Below are 20595 nucleotides of genomic sequence, written 5' to 3'. Positions count from 1 at the left end.
TTCTTTGCGTTGCTTCTAACTGGAGTCTCCTAACAACCTCCTTTATTGTGTCCTAAAAACCTCCATCCCCATTAAATCTCTCAAAACCTCACCTGGATATTACCGATATAAGCTTTGAAGGCTGCCTTGTGTGGTGATTTTTTTTAAAAAAAAAAAAAATGTTTAATGTTTTATTATGTTTTCTTTATGTTGGAAACTGCCGGAAACTGCCAGAAATAAGTAGATGGTTCTATGGTCTCTTCTAAATCTTTTAACGGGATATTTAAGAACTCAAGTATGTCAGGCCAGGGTTTCAAATCCCCATTCAGCCATGAAGCTCACTGGGTGACCTTGGGCTAGTTGCTGGCTCTCAGCCTAACCTACCCCACAGGGTTGTTGTATATATAAAATGAGGAAGGGAAAACCATGTACACCACCTTGAACCCCCTGGAGGAAAAAGTGGTATATAAATGGAACCAATAAAATAAATAACTTTGTGGAATACCAGCATAGTTCAGCACAGATAGAACTGTTTGGTTTGTTTGTTTTTCCTTTTGGCCTTAACAGCCATAGCCAGGCGCAGTTCTGTCCAGCTGGACATAGCTAGCAGGGAAAGAGGGAGGTACAGTTTCCTCCCCTACCTCTTTCTAAAAAACAGACTTCCACAGCATCAAGTTTCGGCAGCACGCTGCTGCTCAAGCTCCTGTAGGCTTATGCTAATCTCTGGGATAAAGGTGTTAAACAGATCATATAAAATGTAGAATATGCTAAAAATATCAATAAACGACATGCATAAATGAATAATAAAAATGAACGTAACCTTCTGTTATTCACGAACTGTAAATTCCTGGTATCACCTCTAAAATGTGCTCAGGTTGGGGCTCTGGTGACTTCCAAGAGATGGAAAAGCAAAGGCTTCAGAGTTTGTACTGGTGCGGGGGCATCTTTGCCAAGATATCACTGACCATCAGGATCATGATGGCACACAGGCTGCCTAGGCAAGGTTGATGAGCCTAACTCCCTTGCAGCTTCACAACATCCTTCCCCAACCTGATGCTCTCCAGAGGCTGTAGATGACAAACCCCATCATCCCTGATCGTTGGCCATGTTGGCTGGGGCTGATTGGAATTGTTGCCCCAAACATATGGAGGACACCAGGTTGGGGAAGGTGACCATGGAAGATCAGTGGTGGTGAACAATGGATCTTAGCAGAGGGAGAGTCTGTAACTCAGAGTATCTGAGTTCTTGGGTGCACTTCCTGGGATCTCTAGTCAAAATAATCAGGTAGAAGGTGAGCGAAACATTTTGCCTGAGACTCTGGAGAGCCATTTCCAGACAGAGTAGAGAAGACTGGGTCAGAAGGACAAATAACCTGGCCTCCTAAGGCAGCTTCAAGTATACCAAGCCATCTTCCAGCCAGGGACATTTGCCTGCAATTCCTAGTCTTCTCCTTAAGGAACTCCTGTTAAGGTTCCAGGGAAAGCCTGAGGTTCCTCAGAAGACAGAGCTAGTACACAAGATAAATAATTTTAAATAGCTGAGATGGATTGAAATGGTCTTCCTCTTCCTCCCCCCTCCCTTTTTCTTACATATCCTTCCTTGCAAAGCATTTGTGAGAGGAACCTGTAGTAATTGAAGAATTTGCTACAGGCTAAGCTCTTAGTATACCAATTAATGATTGCCATTTTTCTATGGCTGCTGAGGAGATAACTGCTAACGAGACAGTGTGCTGTGATCTTTATTTTTTATATGTCATCTAACACAGTGAGGTAAATAGTTCAGCTAAATACAGAAGGGGAACTATTGATAGACTCACAAAAGCTTTGTGTGCAGAGTAGTCCTCGACCGAGCCTCAAAATGCACGCAAGAGGCATTGTCATTTTAGAGAAGAAGATTTCCTCAGGGAACTCATTACTTAGGTAGAAAAAGTCCCTTCCAATTAGAAACACATCTGTGGTTTATCATGGATTCCCAGTACTCTTTATTGTCCCTTGATACCCCAAAGCAACTTCCAAACAGAACAGCTCTTGAGCCTGTAGAGCTTTGCGATAACTTCTGGAACATTCTCCTAGCCTTGGGAAAGCCTGTAGGAAGACTACACTTCAGTTTCAATGGTTGAATTTTGAAGCACAAAAAATGAGCTAAGTAGAGGTGGCAGTGTAAGCCCAGACAGAACTGCTCATGCTTGTTTTGGAATGAAATTCTATGTGAAAAAGAAAGATGAGATGGAGCTCTTAAACAATACAAACTCAAAATACAACAACCAGTTTAATTAGACTTTGATCCAACCATGTGTTTGTTAGCCTGCACTGTCTGCAAAAATAATCAGTGCTGTTGGCAGACTGGTGATCTAACTGGGATCCCAGGAAGGCACTGGTTGTACGAGCCAGCATCTCCATGTGGGGGAAGTCCATAAGGAACCACTGTGATTTCTCCAAGAGCAGTGATCTTTTTTGAGCTCGTGTGATTGTTTGGCAGCTAATGGTGACCCTCAATGACAAGCTGGTCTATCCAGGATCACTTTTTCATGTGAGCCTGGATAGATCACAAACTCACCAGCAAATCTGCATGATCCTGTAGGTGAGTCCAGGGGGAAAGAAAGCATCTAGGTGACTTGAGGCCACAAGTTGTTGAATTCCAAACTGCTCCTCAGCTCACCATTTTTGCTACATGCTTCATGGTCCCTGAGGCAGTAGCAATGACGCACCCTTTATTTCTCAGTGGCTGCTATTCCTTTCGCTAATATCCCTCATAATGGGATCCAGCAGCATTTCTCTTGCTCAGAATGGAATCATGATGACACAACATAATTTCAAGGCCAGCAGTAGGTTCATGACCCATGATTCTTTATGTTCCAGCTAGTCTGGGAGTAGCCAACATGGTGCTCTCCAAAGCTCCTTGGGCTGCAATTCCCCTCAACTCCAGTCAGCATGGCCAATGGTCAGGGATTAGGTGCGTTGTACTCTAAAGACATCTGGAGGACACCACATTGACTATTTCTGATCAACCCTTGATTAGCACATTCAAGCAAATCCTCATGCTGCTCGTTTCATGATTCATGTCTGCTGCTTGTTGTCACAGCAGGCCTTAACATCCATATCTCCTCTGCCACCTATATGGATTATCATGCCAACAGTAGCCAAATGATTATGAGCTGTGAGTACCTTAAAAGTCACATTCTTTAAAGCTCAAGGGGACAGAAGGAGGAGAAGACAGAGACCCTAAACCCTTGTGAAAAAGGAGGTGAAGAAGCCCCAGTGCCCCCTTCCTTCTGAAATAGATGCTGAATGAAGCTGAGATGGATAATAAACATGGATGGAACCCTATTTCCTAGCCCCATGGTTCTCCACTCATGTGATTCTTCAAAATGATAATAATCAATTGGTACACTAAGAGCTTAGCCCGTAGCAATCCTTTCAGCTTTCAAATGCATTGTAAATTCAGCCCCCTGAACAGGTGGGCAATTTAATTGTAGATTTTGGAGTACAGGGCAAATTTGCTATTGTTTTGGGAGACAGCACTGAATTTTCTGACACTGGGGTGGAGTTTTATATTCCCCCCCTCCCCTTTAGAAGGGTGCTGCACATCTCTGCACACTTAAAGCAAAATTTGAATTGGTTCATCCTCAAGCAAAACATCTAAGGGATTTGAGCAAAGCCAAATCAGTTGCTATAAGACTAGTAAGGTTTCACCAAAAGGTTTCATCTTTAAATGAGCAGGAGGCAGGATTTCATAGGCGGTACTGCTTATAATTTGAAATGTTGTCTAGACAGACAATGATGAACCTCAGGCAAGTTCAAGGGCTGTAAAGTCTGAACAATTTCACAGCCTCCCCGTTGAGGCCATTTTCTTTTTTTAGTGCAAACTATACTTATGCCCCTTGAAGTTCTGGGGTGTCATGTGGCTCACATGATTTCAAGGCTATTCTGTGTCAATGCACCTCTACTTCTTAGGAACAAAGACTGCATAGCTGAGTAATGTTTCCTGAAGCATCCATTGGCTTTACACAAGATTGAAAGTGCTCATGTTAGAAATGATTCCAGTCCTCTATTGAGAACAGCAGCTTTCCAAAGGCCTCTTAAAGTCTTTGGAGTGAGGTTCATTTATTTTACTTTTTATTACACTTCCAAGCTGCCAGCTCATTTCTCAGAGAGGAAGATGACTCTGTACATGTGGGAGGGAGGGGAAAAAATCATTGTAAAGGCTACAGCTCTTACTTGTATGGTGAAGGATGGCCTCCCAGCCAAAGTGACAACCATTGAGAGAGAAAGAAGAAACTGCCAAGAATCAGCAGGAATGCTCTTCTTAAAATCAAACTCCATAGAGAATATCCTATCTTGCAAAGCTAGGAGACCTTTCCCAGCCTGAGAGCCGCATTCCATTCTGAGCAGCCTTCCAAGGGCCACAGTGGTGGATGGGACTGAAGGAAAAAGTGGGTGGAGCAACAAGTAGAATTCTTCCTTTTGTACAGTAGGGCTAGTTTATACACACATTTGTACACCTCTCCCTGCCCTCCATCCAGACAAGCAAGAAGCTCATTGGTGTGCTCTACCACTGAGCTGATGATCACTGCAGATGGTGACAGCAGTCACGAAATTAAAAGACGCCTGCTCCTTGGGAGAAAGGCAATGGCAAACCTAGACAGCATCTTAAAAAGCAGAGACATCAACTTGCCAACAAAGGTTCGTATAGTTAAAGCCATGGTTTTCCCGGTAGTGATGTATGGAAGTGAGAGCTGGGCCATCAAGAAGGCTGATCGCTGAAGAATTGATGCTTTTGAATTATGGTGCTGGAGGAGACTCTTGAGAGTCCAATGGACGGCAAGAAGATCAAACCTATCCATTCTGAAGGAAATCAGCCCTGAGTGCTCACTGGAAGGACAGATCGTGAAGCTGAGGCTCCAATACTTTGGCCACCTCATGAGAAGAGAAGACTCCCTGGAAAAGACCCTGATATTGGGAAAGATGGAGGGCACAAGGAGAAGGGGACGACAGAGGATGAGATGGTTGGACAGTGTTCTCGAAGCTACAAACATGAGTCTGACCAAACTGTGGGAGGCAGTGGAAGACAGGAGTGCCTGGCATGCTCTGGTCCATGGGGTCTCGAAGAGTCGGACACGACTAAACAACAACAACCACTGAGCTATGGCTTCTGCTCTGCCATAGAAGCTACTGCACCAATTCCTTCCCTCCCAAGTGACCTCTGAATTATCCTGCCAGTGAAATTCTGGACACACAGCAATTGTAGTCAGCCCATGTTCTCCAAGGCTTTCTGTACTTAGTAGAGAATATGCAGTTGCTCATTCTGCTCCAGGGTAGAAAGGTGGGCTATGTTTAATGGAACAACCACACATGGTGTATATATGCTGGGCCAGGTGATATCCAACTAAACCGCGTTCAGAGTAGACAAGTCCATTGATTTTTCAGCGAGTATGCTCTGAGTATGATAAAGTTGGAAAACAAGTTTATTTCTCCTCAGTATGCTACTTCCTACATTTTAGCAAAGTTTCCAGGTGGTGCAATAATGCAGAGGGTTTTGAGTTGGCCATCCTCAATTGAAAGAAAGCCTACATAGTTCTTGATTATTTTGTATGACCAGCATGGCACATTGCTCATAGTAGGTGGTTTTTTAATATGACAACAACTGGTGTCTTTCTGGTAGCCCTAAGGCAAAGAAGCCATTTTTTGGACAGCTGGGTGACAGTCTCTCTTACACAAAATAATTTCATTTCCACTAATATTAAGGAAAAGGGAGAAGCACTGATGAAGTTATAGAGAATGACATGCCAGATATTTTAGCAGGCTTAGCAACATGACATTCAGAATTCCTAGAGATGTGTATGATATCACCCAGAGTCCAAGGTGACTGATATCATAAATGTCTCATATAGATTAAGTGTTGCTAAGTCAATTTGCCAGGCATGCTTTAGCAAATTTGCTTTGTTATAGCGGCTTGGTATTTAAAAAGATGACTACAGAGCTTATGATGAGAAAATAACATTTAAACCGCTGGATTTCATCTTACTGTAGAAATCTTGTTGAAAAATAGATTTGAGTAGGTAATGAAAGCATGGGAAGCATCTGAGAGTATTGCTTTATTTCCTACAGCAGAATACTGAAAATGTGCTCCTACTGGGGCAGAAAAAAACATAAATTAAAACTGAGAAACAAAGTGATCTTTCTATCTCACAACTAAATACACATAATGCTTTGTTAGAAGCTTCATTGGTTATAAGAAAATGTTATAATGTTATTTTGTGGACTGTGCAGCTACAAAGGATGGTATTCAAAGCTCAGCAGACCCTTTCAAATTAATGGAAATGACTATAGTGCCATTGATTTGAATGAGTCTACTCTGAGTAGAACTTAGAACCATAGAATTGTAGAGTTGGAAGGGACCATGAGGGTCATCTAGTCCAATCCCCTGCAATGCAGGAATATTATTTTTTTACCCAAAATGGGTCTTGAACCCAAAAATCTGAGATTAAGGGTCTCATATAACACAATGTGTCTAAAATAAAATAAAATAAAATGCAGCAATCCACTTTGGAGGAATTTATCTACTTACGGGGAAAGGAAAAAAGCTGTAGCTGTTAGATGCCCCATTATAGTATAAGACAGACATTTGGCAATAATAGTTTAGATTTTGACCCAAATTAAAACTCAAATCAGAATGACACAGAGTGGATGTAAAACAGATTGGGCTGCTTCCAAAAGTTACAGATATAGATACATGTTGAATCGTGTGGTTGCTTCATACCCTAGTAGTTATATTCTAGAAAAAGAGAATCTTGGGAGACAACCTAGTCCCACCACTCTACTGGCTGGCGCTGGTCCTATCTTGGGGTGTTGTACAACTGACCAGTGTTTTCCCACCTGATATGGTCTCTAATCATAGCACAGTGTCCATACCTCCTTCCCAGCACACAAAGACACACATTTTTATGAACCAAGATCTCCATTTTAAAAGGAAAACATGCTTCCATTTTCACATCCTCCCAATTTATTGCCAAGAGAGACAGATATACCCCCGTTACATAATTCAGTATCTTCATTTGCTTGTATGAATTATTGAAGAATCAAATTCAATTTCTGCATTTTGTCTTTCCCCCAAATAACTTGTAAATGTTTGTTAAACACTGCTTATCATACATCACTAAGCAGAGCACATCTCATTCAGTGAAAAACACATAATCATATTATGTGCCAAAATCTTCCGGAGAGCTTTTCCCTTGCAATGGCATATTCTTTAATTAATGCAGACATCATGGTTTTCTGCCTTAGAGGTGAAAAATATCATGCCTGCCAGTGTATATAATATCTTCTGAGGGACAAAGCTTTAATAAGGAACCAATTGGGGAGATCTGGCAGAAAAACTTATTTTAAAAGAGGCACACAAGCCCTTAATTTGAACTTCTGGATTGCTATTTAATAGTGCCACTTTCCTAGTTCATGTTCAAATATTTAATAAGTAAACCCAAAGGTCTGTAATGCACTAGAGCTCTGGGTTAAGAGGACAGCAGCCAGGGATTCCAGGGCTTGAAGCATGGACCCCTGGGAGTGGGGCAGATGCTATGTGTGTGTTAAAACTTTTCTCAGGCACAAAATGGAGGAAGGTAGTACAGCATACTGCTTGCAACTGGTGACAGTATGAAGCCTCAGGACTCTCTGAATACTGCTGGATTGTAACAGCTCCCAGAAATCTGGTCCATTGACCATGCTGGTTGATTCTAATGGAAGTTGGAGTACAGCAACATCAGGAGGAACTTGCCCTCCAGCCTTTGTCTGATCAACAGTCAATTGTAAATTGCTCCGGGAAGTGATTCATGAATGAAATAAATGCCACCAGCAACAACAGTAGCAAAGAATTGGTAGCCAGCATGGTAGCCTCCAGAATTTGTGCCTTACAGCTCCCATCATCTCTGACCATTGCTCAGCTGTGATTAGTGGCTGTTGTACTTCAAAACATCCCGGGAACATCACATTTGTTACATCTGCATTAAGCCACCACCCTTAGAACTCTAGTATCAGGGGTGACTACTGATAGGCCTGGTTCTGACAGAATCCATGTTCCATTTTGTGGGGAAACGTTTCCAGTACTCACTGATTAATTTTTGTTTGTCACATGTAGTATTTCCCAATGCATTAGACAATAAGCTCGGTACTCCTGAGTTCTGTTTATGAAGCCAATGTGTAAATACTAGATTGGGAAAACAGGTTTCTTCTCCCCTGAGCACATTTTGTCTTTGCTGGTTGAACTGTCTTATGAATCTAATGTGTATGCCAAGCATATAGTGTTTGCGGAAACACAGAAGAGTCAACAAAAGCTAGGAAATTATACTGTGATGCATGAAGTGATCTTTGCTTCTGGTAGAGCACTGGGGTATTACTGACACCCCACTGCCTAGTCAATCTTTTCTCCTGGGGTGTGGGAGGCACTCCCCATCCCAGGACAAAAGATTGTGGAATATAGAGCCTTTTCATCCAAGAAGAGAAGTTTTGTAATGCTGATGAAGCTCTTCATGGCATGTGTTTTGAGCAAACTCCCCAGTGTAACCCAAGTAAAAAAAACAACCAACAACATCTCTCTATCTCTATGCCAGATATCTTAGTTTATTTTCCCAGTGGGTCTGGATCTCACTATAATTGGTCCAGAAACCTTGACACCCCACTAAAATGGTGTTTCTAACCTTAAACCTGATGGAAGTAGAACTTGCACCTTTCCCCTCTCACTGTTGCATCCAATATAGCCACCTTCTCCATCCTGGTGACCTCCAGGCATTGTTGGACCAATGGACCATCCCATCACCCCCACCCAGGATATTCAAAGATCAGGGGTGATAGAACTTGTAGTCTAAAGCTTCTGGGGGGCACCAGGTTGGGGAAAGCTGCAGTTTCGCAGAAGATAACATAATATATATCACTGGCAACAGGAAAAAGTAACAGTGAAACATAATGTAGCTCTGAGCCTTCCAATTCTCCAGGAAATGATCTTATTCTCAGGAGCTTTTTGATAGTACAGTTGGAAATGAGGCCACAATGAAATAAGGCCACCTTATTTTTAAACTATATACTTTAAAGTCAACATACTGAGGTGGATAATATTAGCTGCACACAACTCTTTTACTCTTAATTAGTTGCATTTGTGTTGTTGTTGTTTTCAAAAAAAGGACAGAAATGATCCTGTTCAGATGTATGATAAAAAACACTGCCTCTTAGCAGGAATCTGCAGGTGCTATGAAATTTGACATTTTACTGCAAAATGCTGACCATATGAAGTGAATATATAGTGTACCCTTGAAAGAACAATTAGCAACCAGACTCTAGTCACTTAAAGAAAAATAATGTTTCTTTTCTTTTTTGCATTCTTGTGTTTCACTGGTGCTAGCCAATGTTAAGCATGCACCCATTGGTTGCCTATGTGGGACTACTTTAACATTTTCTGCATTTTCTGGTGCCTATATTTAACCCAGTGTGAAAGGAAAAGGTTCAGTATATGATGTGGTTGACCTGGGCAGGAGCAATAGCAAGCATCATTCCATTAAAATCTCACCACCTTTGCTGTTATAATTGGTATTTTATAGGGCTGTTGAGTGGAGAGGGAAAGTTGGTGAGACACAGTACAAGTGGACCTGAGGGGGGTGGGATGACCAGTCTTCACAGTCAAAATGTATCTCTTGGATTGAGGTGTCCTCCTATTCATTTTAGATTTTGTTGTTGAGTTATGACTGTCTTAACTGGCATTTCTTTTAAATATCCTTTCAAGCCTGCCGCAGGGAAACTAGGAGCTAGGAAATCTCCTTTGGATCCCTTTAGTTTTATGCATTTTGGAGATTTCTTAGATAGAGAAATAGGGGAACATGAGGATATGCACCTCCTTGAGCCCTAACTAAATTGACTACAAATTAATAAAATAGAAGCAGGAAAGGGAAAGGGTATAGGCAGGATAGGAAGATGAACAAAGCTGACTATATCTGAATTGACCTTCCCCAAACAGATCTGCAGCTTTTTTCCGTTTAAGTGTCTTATACCCTTTGTTACCTGAGGGAGAGGTTTTCCCAGATAAATGTGTCGAGCAGGATAGAGAATTAGGAGGATCAAAGTTTTCCTGCCATTGGTGATGAGTGCAAAGTGTATACAGTGGTACCTTTAGTTACGAACTTAATTCGTTCCGGAGGTCCGTTCTTAATCTGAAACTGTTCTTAACTAGAGGTGTGCTTTCACTAATGGGGCCTCTTGCTGCCACTGCACCACTGGCACACGATTTCCATTCTCATCCTGGGGCATAGTTTTCAACTCGAGGTAACTCTTCCAGGTTGCAGAGTCTGTAACCTGAAGCGTTTGAAACCTGACGCATTTGTAACTTGAGATACCACTGTAGAGTGAAAGAGGAATGTTGTGTGGACATGTTGTCCAGTGCTGGTTTTTTTACTGGGGGTACTCAAGGATACACAGTACCGGCACCATTTTTGTCTAGAAGAAAAGCACTGGTAAGAGCAGTGATAGATGCTAACACAAGCTGATGTGTTTACTAGTGGTTGCAGTGCCTTAGGTATGGAGATGTCCTTCACCAGGGCTCTGGGGTAGCCTATCAGTGGACACATCCTGGATGGTTTGATTGTGTTACAAACTAGGCAGTGAAGAATGCACCTGCATATTCCAGAGTTATACTCATGCCTCTTTCCACAACTAATGAGTCACTCCTAGCACCTTAGCTAGGAGTGCCCTGGATGCCTCAGCCTACCTTCCCAGACAAAATAGAGATTTTGAGTCAAGGTGCTTAGGGAGTTGCTCAAAATGGTATTAAGGCTGACCATAACAGCATCATGCTTCCCTTTTCTCACTCTTATGCAGCCTGATGGAATGGTCATTTCAATCCATCTCACTTATACGTCACTTATAGAACTGGAGTCTACTTCATAGATAAGAAATATGCCTCATAAGAAGTCTTTTCCAGTCCTACTGCAACAATTCAAACTTTTGCATGAGTGGCCAATTTAGATCAAGCTGCTGCTCACCTCATTTAGCCAGCTAAAGGGCATATTATTTTACAAATTTCAGATGAGTAGTTCTACATTATTTGGTCTCAAATATACTCCAGGTAGATATTTCTGTATTGCTCATCCGAGTCTCAAAGCTGGAAGTTCATGAAAACCTTGTGAAATAAGCAACCCTTTTCTGCAGGGAAAACAAAATTAATTATTTAATATTGCAGCATCATTTCCTGCACAAAACAAAAATATGCACCAGTATTACTCAATGCAATCAAGCAATGAGGCTGATAAGACACGTATGTTAGCCTTTCTTTTCACTGAGTCATCATTGAAACTATTGTTCCAGCATGGCACTGAAAAAGCAGAACTGCAGGAAGTGTTGGCTTTTAAATGATTCATATGTCCTGATTAACTGTGACTAATCAAATATCCTTTATCAAAAGGAGGTTTCTTTGTAATGTTCTGATGCTTGTGTGAATGGCTTCTACCGGCATGGGTCTCATTGAAGTTGAATCACATTGCTGCTGAAATCAAATTACTTCCTTCCCTATATTTTTACTTCATCTTCTGCATTGGAAAGACAGCATCTGATTCTTTCTAAAAGTGCTAAAGTTATTTATTGATAGTAAAATCTAACACAGTCTTACCATGGGCTGTTGGGACACTCATGAAAGCTACAGTCCGGCGAGAAAAACTATGTGATTGGCCACACCCTCATTGATCTTGCATTCAAAGGCTTACACAAGGTCTTGCAGTTCCCACTTGGTTATCACAAAGTGTGAGTGAGTCCTTAGCCACCTTGGGATAAGAGTAAAGTTCAGCCTTAAATATAGAATGTAGGAACTATCCAGGGTGCTGAAACTGCAATCTCTTGAGATCCCAATCCAAGCAGAAAGTTGCTCCTGTTTGGTACTGTGGTTTGGTAATCTGTCTTTTGTACTCTAGAGAATGTGAGCTTGCTGAAGCTAATTGCATCTAAGGCTAATGGTGTATAAAAGCTAGACTTTATTTTAACTCTTCAATCTTATTCTTTTGTATTTCTCGGTATTCACATTGCAAAAACTAGTTTCATCATTAACGAAGTTCTCCCCTGAGATTAATTCAGTATAGTCTGTTTTTCCATGTAACCTCATAAGATCACACACTAAAATGTCAATCCAAATCTGCTGGTACCACCTCCTAGATCTGCGAGATGGCAAAGAGAGAAAGAGTCTTTTCTGTAGAGGTCCCACATCTTTGGAATTCCTTCCCAGTGGGGCTGCAGTAGGCAGCTGATCTTCAGGATTTTTGTGAAACATCGAAAACTCTCTTGGTTTGAAAGCTTTCTCTGAGCTTTTCTTTTTGGTCCCACTTCCTGGATGGTGGCTGGAATATTATCATGTTATTGAAGTTCTGGATCTGTTTCATCTTTGCGAATCTGCTGGATTTTTGTTTTTGGTAATATTGAGTTTTATACTTTGGCTTTTATTGTTGTAACTAGTTAGGACAGGCTCCATATGGAAACAGGGGTGCCAGCTCCTGAGGACCTAGCAACTTTTGGGTCACCCCCCAATGTCCAAAACGTGTGGAGGTGAAGCATGGAGCCAGCCATGACATGGCTCCAGTGGCCAGCTCCTGCTCCTCCTTTTCCTTCCACAGAGGGGAAGGAGGGTCTAAGCAGCCTTCTGCTGGTGGCAGCACCAGGAGGAGAAGGAGCCACTGGTCATTGGAGCCACAGAGCCGCCACATTTGGCTCCACCCCAAGCTCCTCCCTGGCTCCTCCCAACATCCTGACATCTTGTGCATGAGGTTGTGGTGTCACACATGCAACGCCCCCCCATCGTCCTCGCAAACTAGAGCCTCTGCCTCAAAGCGCTACATATAAATATTTTAAAATTAAAATACATGAATAAAATTTATTTAAATGTCCTCAGATGATGGTGGTTCTATATTTGGCACAAATGTTCACCACTTATAAAAATCCATACAGAGCTGTTTAAGTTTATTGGTTCCATACCACTTTGATCGAAAAACAGTGTTATGATACAGAATCTATTTTAAACGACCATGTTCAATTTTATCTAAGCATATCCTAGTGAAATACTTAGGATTTAATACTGATAGATCAATGTTTTGAATATTATATTTTTGAACAAGAACAAAACTTATTTCTCCATTGCAACAGCATGGAGAATAGAAAAGACTGCCTGAAAAAGTTTGTAGAACATCAAGCTTATCATAGCCCCAACCCCATGCATAGTTATGTTTAACAAAAAATTAGAGGTTAGTTTCTAGAGCTTAAGAGGAAACTTAAAGTAACCTTTATTTTAAACCAAAGAATATGTTTACTTTCTCTTGTGAAAATAATGGGTTGACTTTCTTTATGCATGCCCAATGAATTATAGACTCTTGTTGTAAACCTGACAGGTTCTCTGCGGGAAAAAGGATGTCTTAGCCTAGCAGTAAAAACATAGGGCTAGTTGAATGCCTGAGAACAGATGGGATGACTACAGTATTAGGGGGGAGAAATGGAATAATCCTGGTGAAGTGAAAACCAGTTTAAGGAAAAGACACAGGAGATTTGATAAGGTTTGAATTACTGTTACATGTTATGAGCAATAAATGCACTGAGGCAGGTCAGTAATAGAGTTTTCTTCCCACACTGCTATCCCTTTAAAGTGATTTGCTCTCTCTGCGGTTTGGTTTCATTAAGTAGCAGGTATGAAGCTATATAAGGATGAAGCAGAGATACCAGCACGGGGTAGGGCTAGTTGCTTCACTGACTGGATGACTGACACTAAATGTGGATGTTGGAGGGAAGGGAGGACTAACTATGTTTTCATTCACAATAGCACCTTCGGCTTCCGCATTTCTTGCACAACTCACAGAAGATCAGGGTGCTCAATAAGTTCTCCCTCTTGTATCATGGTGGGAAGGCCCCGTCCTGACAACACTGTTGTGTATCAAGATTAAGGATAGATGAATCTGTCTTGGTTTTCTCTTAGTTTTTATTTATTTATTTATTTGCTTGCTCAGTTCAGTTCTACAAATTTCTGCATAAGTTTGCTATTTTTTATAGAAGTCCTCATGACAATTCATCAGTATTTCAGTGCTTCACAGACCTGGTCTCTGTGATCCTGACACCACCTCTGTAAGGCTGGTTGGTATTGTTACCCCCCTATTCCAGGCAGAGATTGGAAACTGAGTGATAACGGCTTCCAAAGGCTACTTAGCAAGTTCATGGCAGAAGTGAAATCTGATTTCTCACTCACAGCTGGAAATCCATGTGCATGAATATATTAATGCTGTCCGAAGGACTGGAGAAGAAGTGGACTTAGCAGCTGTGTGGGAATATACACCAGTACTTGTGGGCAATTTCATTCTCAGTAGTTTTGGCTAGAGCTTCTATTTGGCAATATTTCTAAGTAGTGCAGCCTTCCTCTTGGCAGTTGTGAAGTGACACAGCTGCTTGTTCTCAACAGTCTGTTTTTCTCCTGACAGCCCCTGTATCCACTATCTGCGCTCCTCCCTAAAACACGAATTGTATGTTATCCAATATAAATTTTCTGGCCATTTCAACTGTGTTTCAAGAAATAAGCCAACCAGAGAGGAAGCACATTTCAAGGCTTTTCATTTTCAGGGAGCTTTTACTAAAAAATCCTCACTTAAGAAGGAAGAATATTGCCCATTACTTTGAATTTTCTTGACTGACATCTTTAAATTTTACTTTCTATTTCCTTAAACAGACTTCAGATGAACTTCACAGCCTTTACTGTTAACAGGCACTTCAATAGATCACTAAGTATTTCATTGGCAAGGTGAGTACTGCAAATCATCACCATGTTGGCATCTTTTATGGGATTGAGATTATCCCTCTTGTCGCATTCAGTTATGTTAATTTCATACAATAAAATTATAATTAAAACCTAGTTGAATAACCATGATTAACAAACGTTTCAATATAACATTTTGAAAGTAAGGTGTTGCCTGCTGTGTATTTTCATGTATCCTTCTCTTTTCTCTTCAAATCTCCTCCCTTAAAGATTCCAGGAAATGGTTCTGCTGATTCAGCTCCTGCTATTTCATGGTAAGTATGTGCCTCTGGAGATTTCTTTAGAAACTGGCTCTTCTGTAAAACCTTGCTCTTATTTTTGTGCCTTACATCTTGCTTTAAAAATAAAATAAAATCTTATATGTAATTTAACCTCTCTCAAAATGAGCTTTTCAAGAAGAAATAATTGTGAAATAATAATCCAAGAGGCATTGTAGGCAAGGAATGGCAGTTAGATATTAGATGGAGACACCTGCTAACTCAGGAAGAAAACAATGTATGTTTCCCCATTTTCTTGGGGTACCTGGTTCAATCCCTGGCATCTCTGTGTAGGTCTGAGAATGTGCCCCACTTGAAATTATTGGAGAGCAGCTGCCAGTCAATGTAGACAACAATGAGCTAGATCATGGGTAGGCAAACTAAGGCCCAGGGGACGGATCCAGCCCAATCGCCTTCTAAATCCAGCCCGCAGATGGTCCGGGAATCCGCGTGTTTTTACATGAGTAGAATGTGTCCTTTTATTTAAAATGCATCTCTGGGTTATTTGTGGGGCCTAGGAATGCGTTCATTCCTATATTTCCCCCGTAAAATATAGTCCGGCCCCCCACAAGGTCTGAGGGACAGTGGACCGGCCCCCTGCTCAAAAAGTTTGCTGACCCCTGAGGTAGATGGACCAGTGGTCCAACTCCATATAAGGCAGCTTTCTATGTAAGATGTCTCTGTTCCTCCAAACTGGTTGAATGGACATTAGAAGAGCAAATGTGATGATGATGATGATGATGATGATGATGATGATGATGATTTTATTTTATTTGTACACCACCCATCTGACTGATTCAATGTAAGCAAGTGTGAAGTGATGCACATTGGAGCAAAGAAAACAAACAAAAACCCATAAATTCACTTATACACCAATGGTTTCTGAAATGGTAGTGACTGACCCAGGAAGAGACCTTGCAGTCAAAGTAGACAGCTCAAGGGAGAGCATGGTGGATCAGGTCAGTGGCTATCATGTCCAGCATTCTGTTCTCCTAGTGGTTGACTATGGGAAACCAGCAAGCAGATTTGATCACACAAGCACCGTCCCGTCCTGTGGTTTCCAGCAACTGGTATCCAGAAGCTTTGCTGCCTCCAACTGTGGAGGCAAAACATAGCCATCATGGCTAGTAGCCATTGATAGCCCTCTCCTACATGAAAATATGTGGACCCAGTGAAAAAGTCAAGCTGGGTGATTTCACAGGGCCAATTTCCTGCAATTCTGCTTTAGTTCAGAATTAGATATGGTGTTGATCATCACATTAAGCCGCCCAGAGTGGCTGGGGAAACCCAGCCAGATGGGGGGCTATAAATGTAATCATTATCATCATCATCATCATCATCACCACCACCACTGAAAACAGCAATGCTCTGTGAATTCTCCTCCTCTCCCTATAACATGTACCTACGACAATGAGCACTCACACTTTACTTTGTGGGTGCTCTTTGCAGGATCGCGTGTGGTGCTACAGTTCCCAGGGAGCTTACTGGCAAACAGGGGCTGGCTTGCCTCTCAGTGTTAATTTTGGGAGGTTCACGCCCAGCCTCAGTAATCAAGTTTCTGGCTGGGAGGTGGGACCAGCCCCATTTATAAATAGGAGGTAGAGCTGACAATAGCCAGGTAGTCGGCTCTGGAGATTTGCCCTCCCTTTGTTCAATGTTTCTTGTTTGCAGGTTAATTTTTTCTTCCTGTTTAGTGGGTGCTGCTATGGTCTTTGACTGGTTGCTTTTGAAGGACTGGGAAGAAATTTCCCTGCATTGGCAGGTTTTGTCTTCCCCGTAGCAATTCATCACAACTTTGGTGGTTATGACCTTGGGTGGAATCCTTTAGTCTTTTCTTTATGGGGTGTGTGAAGTGGTGACTCACCCCCCTGCAGTGGCGATTCTAGGATCCCCCTCTAAAGGGGTTATGTCAGGGAACTGCCATCGGAAGGAAGGGAGGTGAGAGGGCTCACACAGGTTGGGAGAGACTCAGCAGCTGAAGAGGGAACCAGTAGGGGGAGAGGAGGTGAGCTGAGGGAAAGTGAGCTGGAGGAATGGCTCAGAGACACTTCCAGCGAAAACAGTGGGGAGGTTTCAGGACCTCCTGTAGGGACACCCACTCCTCGCCGGAAACTGTCACGCAGAGAGTCCAGAAGGCGTGTTTCCGTTAAGGAGCTTTTATGTTGGAAGCGATTCCGAAAGCAACCACTGTCGGAATCTGCTAGCGACTGACGGAGCCATGTTTAAGGGGCTCCGTTACAGACAGAGGTTTGCAAACTTGACCAAACTCTGAGGGACTTGGATTTTACGCACAAGCAGCTCATCGTCCCATCACAGGTTATATATATGCCTGTCACTGGCCATACACTGAAAGGTCATCCCCTGCATGCGGGGATATGAGCTTGGCTGCATGCTACACTTACGTCTCACAGAGCACCCGCGTATCCCATTTACCCTGATGAGCCCCAGTTCTCCCTGGCTGGGGGGCTGGGAGGGATACACGCCCAAGGCCTAAGCCAAGGTCTTTCTACATTCGGAAGTTTAATAAAGTTGTGGCCTAATTTTAATTCCATATAACGTTGTCAGGGTCTTTATTCCTTCCTTATGATTCCTGAGGGCTGGGGCTGTCGCAGCCTGGTCACGCAATGCATAGCACTTGCACTTCCTTCATTTCATTGACATTGGCTGAAGCAAGGGAAAATACACACTGCGGTAACATCACATCACACAAATTCCAGACTGTATGCATTATGGTCAGTGGAATGGAAACTCAAAACAAAATTGCTTGTTTAGACGGCAATCCCATGATTTGCATCATTTCTAATTGGGACTCACTGTGCATCAGTCAGTACAATGGAAACTGATGCGCTGCATACGTAGTCGAACTCAAACCCATGTCCCTTTTGTTTAGGCACTGCGATAAGCATGAGTCATTTCCACTCGCCTCCCTTTTATGTGAACAGGATGATATCAATTGCTTTGGTGCATCATTTTAATGTAAAACCATTCAAACTATTCCCACACATATTAGGCCATTTTCACAAGTCACATTCAGATCTCTTCTTGCATTTCTTACAGTTAATTCAAATGCTAAACTCTACATGGGCTAAAATATGCATTCAGTTTAAGATGGTTCTGTTCTTCTGCTTTACATCACACATTTAACTTCATTTGATATACATTCCAGATGAAGAATCATCTTCTCAGAAGTTTTTGGACTTCTGTCCTTCATCCTAAGATGTTTTATCTGAGCAGGAGCTCCCAAAACAATCCCGAATTTTGCAAGTAGCATGACTGATTCATACTTTCATTTCTGCGTGGCAATTTGATTATAAACATAAAGGAAATATGGTGCTTTCACCAAAGCCTTTTTATTATTGCATTCTTCTTATTACCGTACATAAAACAAATGCTGTAAGGTGATAGCCTTAGCTGGAAAACAAATTCAACCATTTACTAACAAACAAAATCAGAAACAAGCCATTTTCTGTTGTACTTTTTATATTTGTAACAAGTCTTTAATCAACGTCCTTGCCAGTCTATTTATTTGAGACTGTGGCTTGGTTGACCTGAAGAAAAGCATTTCTAATTCACTGGGTTTATGTGGATTACTTGATTAATCATTTGTGACAGAGAATATCCAGTGTTATGAATGTCAGCATGGTATATATTGCTTTGAATAAACTATTCTTTCCTAGGATTTGGGCTGAGAGTTCTGAATGCCATTTTTGCTTTTAAATGAGGCAGACTTTGAACATTTCCCATGAAGCCCAATGGAAAAGGAAGTGATTCATATCATTAATCCCAGAGTATGGTCTGAAGGCAGGTAAGGCTTAAACCCCGCAAAAGCTAAGCAGGTGTGGCTCTGGTTTGTTCTTGGATGGGCAACTACCTTAGAAGCATATTGTTACATACCACCCCAATCTCCACAAGCTGTGTAAGATTCCAGGCACTTACCCAGGGTATATGTTTCCTTTTGGATAATGAGGCATGGAGGAGACTGTGGTGTTTTTATGATATATGGTTTATTTACACATATATGCAACCTGAGTCTGGTTGGAGGATAATCTCAGCATCAAACCCCATGTGGAAGATCCCTTACTTTTCCCATAGACACAGCAAGCATGGGTTTAAAGACAGAGAAATCTGCCCTCTTTCTGTGTTTGGCACAGTTTAGTCACACCTTGATTAATTCTAAAGGTAAAGGTACCCCTGCCCGTACGGGCCAGTCTTGACAGACTCTAGGGTTGTGTGCCCATCTCACTCAAGAGGCCGGGAGCCAGCGCTGTCCGCAGACACTTCCGTGTCATGTGGCCAGCGTGACAAGCTGCATCTGGCGAGCCAGCGCAGCACACGGAACGCCTTTTACCTTCCCGCTAGTAAGCGGTCCCTATTTATCTACTTGCACCCGAGGGTGCTTTCGAACTGCTAGGTTGGCAGGCGCTGGGACCGAGCGACGGGAGAGCACCCCGCCGCAGGGATTCGAACCGCCAACCTTTCAATCGGCAAGTCCTAGGTGCTGAGGCTTTAACCCACAGCGCCACCCGCGTCCCTAGTGATTAATTCTAACTTTTATTAAATCCTAGAATTAGGGGTGACTTGCACACACAAACTCTGGCACCCAGAACCTATAATATGTGTGCCACTTTGGGTTCCATAATGAATGAAAGGTAAGAAAAATGTAAGAAAATACATTTTAAATAAATAACCTGCAGCCCGGACTTCCGGAGGCGGCGCGTTCAGCAATGGCGGTCCTCTTCAGCTGCTGAAGAGGCGCTCCGCGGAAAAGGGTCGTGCGCTGCGGCACAGCGACGACCCATTTAGAAAAACCACGGGTAGAGTGAGCCCGTGGCCGTGGGGTTCGGCGGGCACCAGGAGCGACCTCGGAAACGCAGAAGAGACCCCGTAAGGGGTTTCGGAACGTGGAGGGGGTAGCGGTGCTGTGAATCCATCGCTCTTTCCGCGGAAGTGAAGCCGCGCGGCTGCTGCTGACCAGCGCTGACCTTTCTTTCTTTGAACAACTGAATTGAAACAACAGACTCGTGAGTAAGAAATTTGAGGCTTTATTTGAACCTAATTTGGCGAATTTCGGCTGAAAGCGGGAGACGCTAAAAAGGAAGTCAGTCTTCCGGCTCTGTTTAAAGTATCGAGCAAAGACTCTTTAAAGCGGAAGCGTTAAAAGGAGCTCAAAAGAAGTTGGAATATACTCTGCAAATTCGGATTCGATTGCTTAAAAGTTAAAGAAAAATTATAACAGCTTTATAAGTGGATTAAGACTGTGATTCCTCTCTCTATCATTCTGTGGATTACAAAGTTATGAAACCCTGCTCTCGGACTGTCTGGATACAAAGTAACAGCGGACTGCGGTAACTATATATAACAATACAAAAAGTTACTTTGGGCTACTTTGTAAGTTGCAAAAAAGGAACTGTTGCATGCACCTTTGCAAAGAACTTTTATTCTCTGCAGTTAAAATTGAATTTGGAGGGCTCCCCCCTGTTCTGGATTTTACCTATTTTTTTTTACTTGTGGGAACTTAATGGTGGAAATTTTCTATCCTTCTCCCTAATCTCTG

Source organism: Podarcis bocagei, assembly GCF_964188305.1.
Source record: "Podarcis bocagei genome assembly, chromosome: 3".
NCBI lineage: Eukaryota > Metazoa > Chordata > Lepidosauria > Squamata > Lacertidae > Podarcis > Podarcis bocagei.
Note: the sequence above shows the minus strand (reverse complement) of the source record.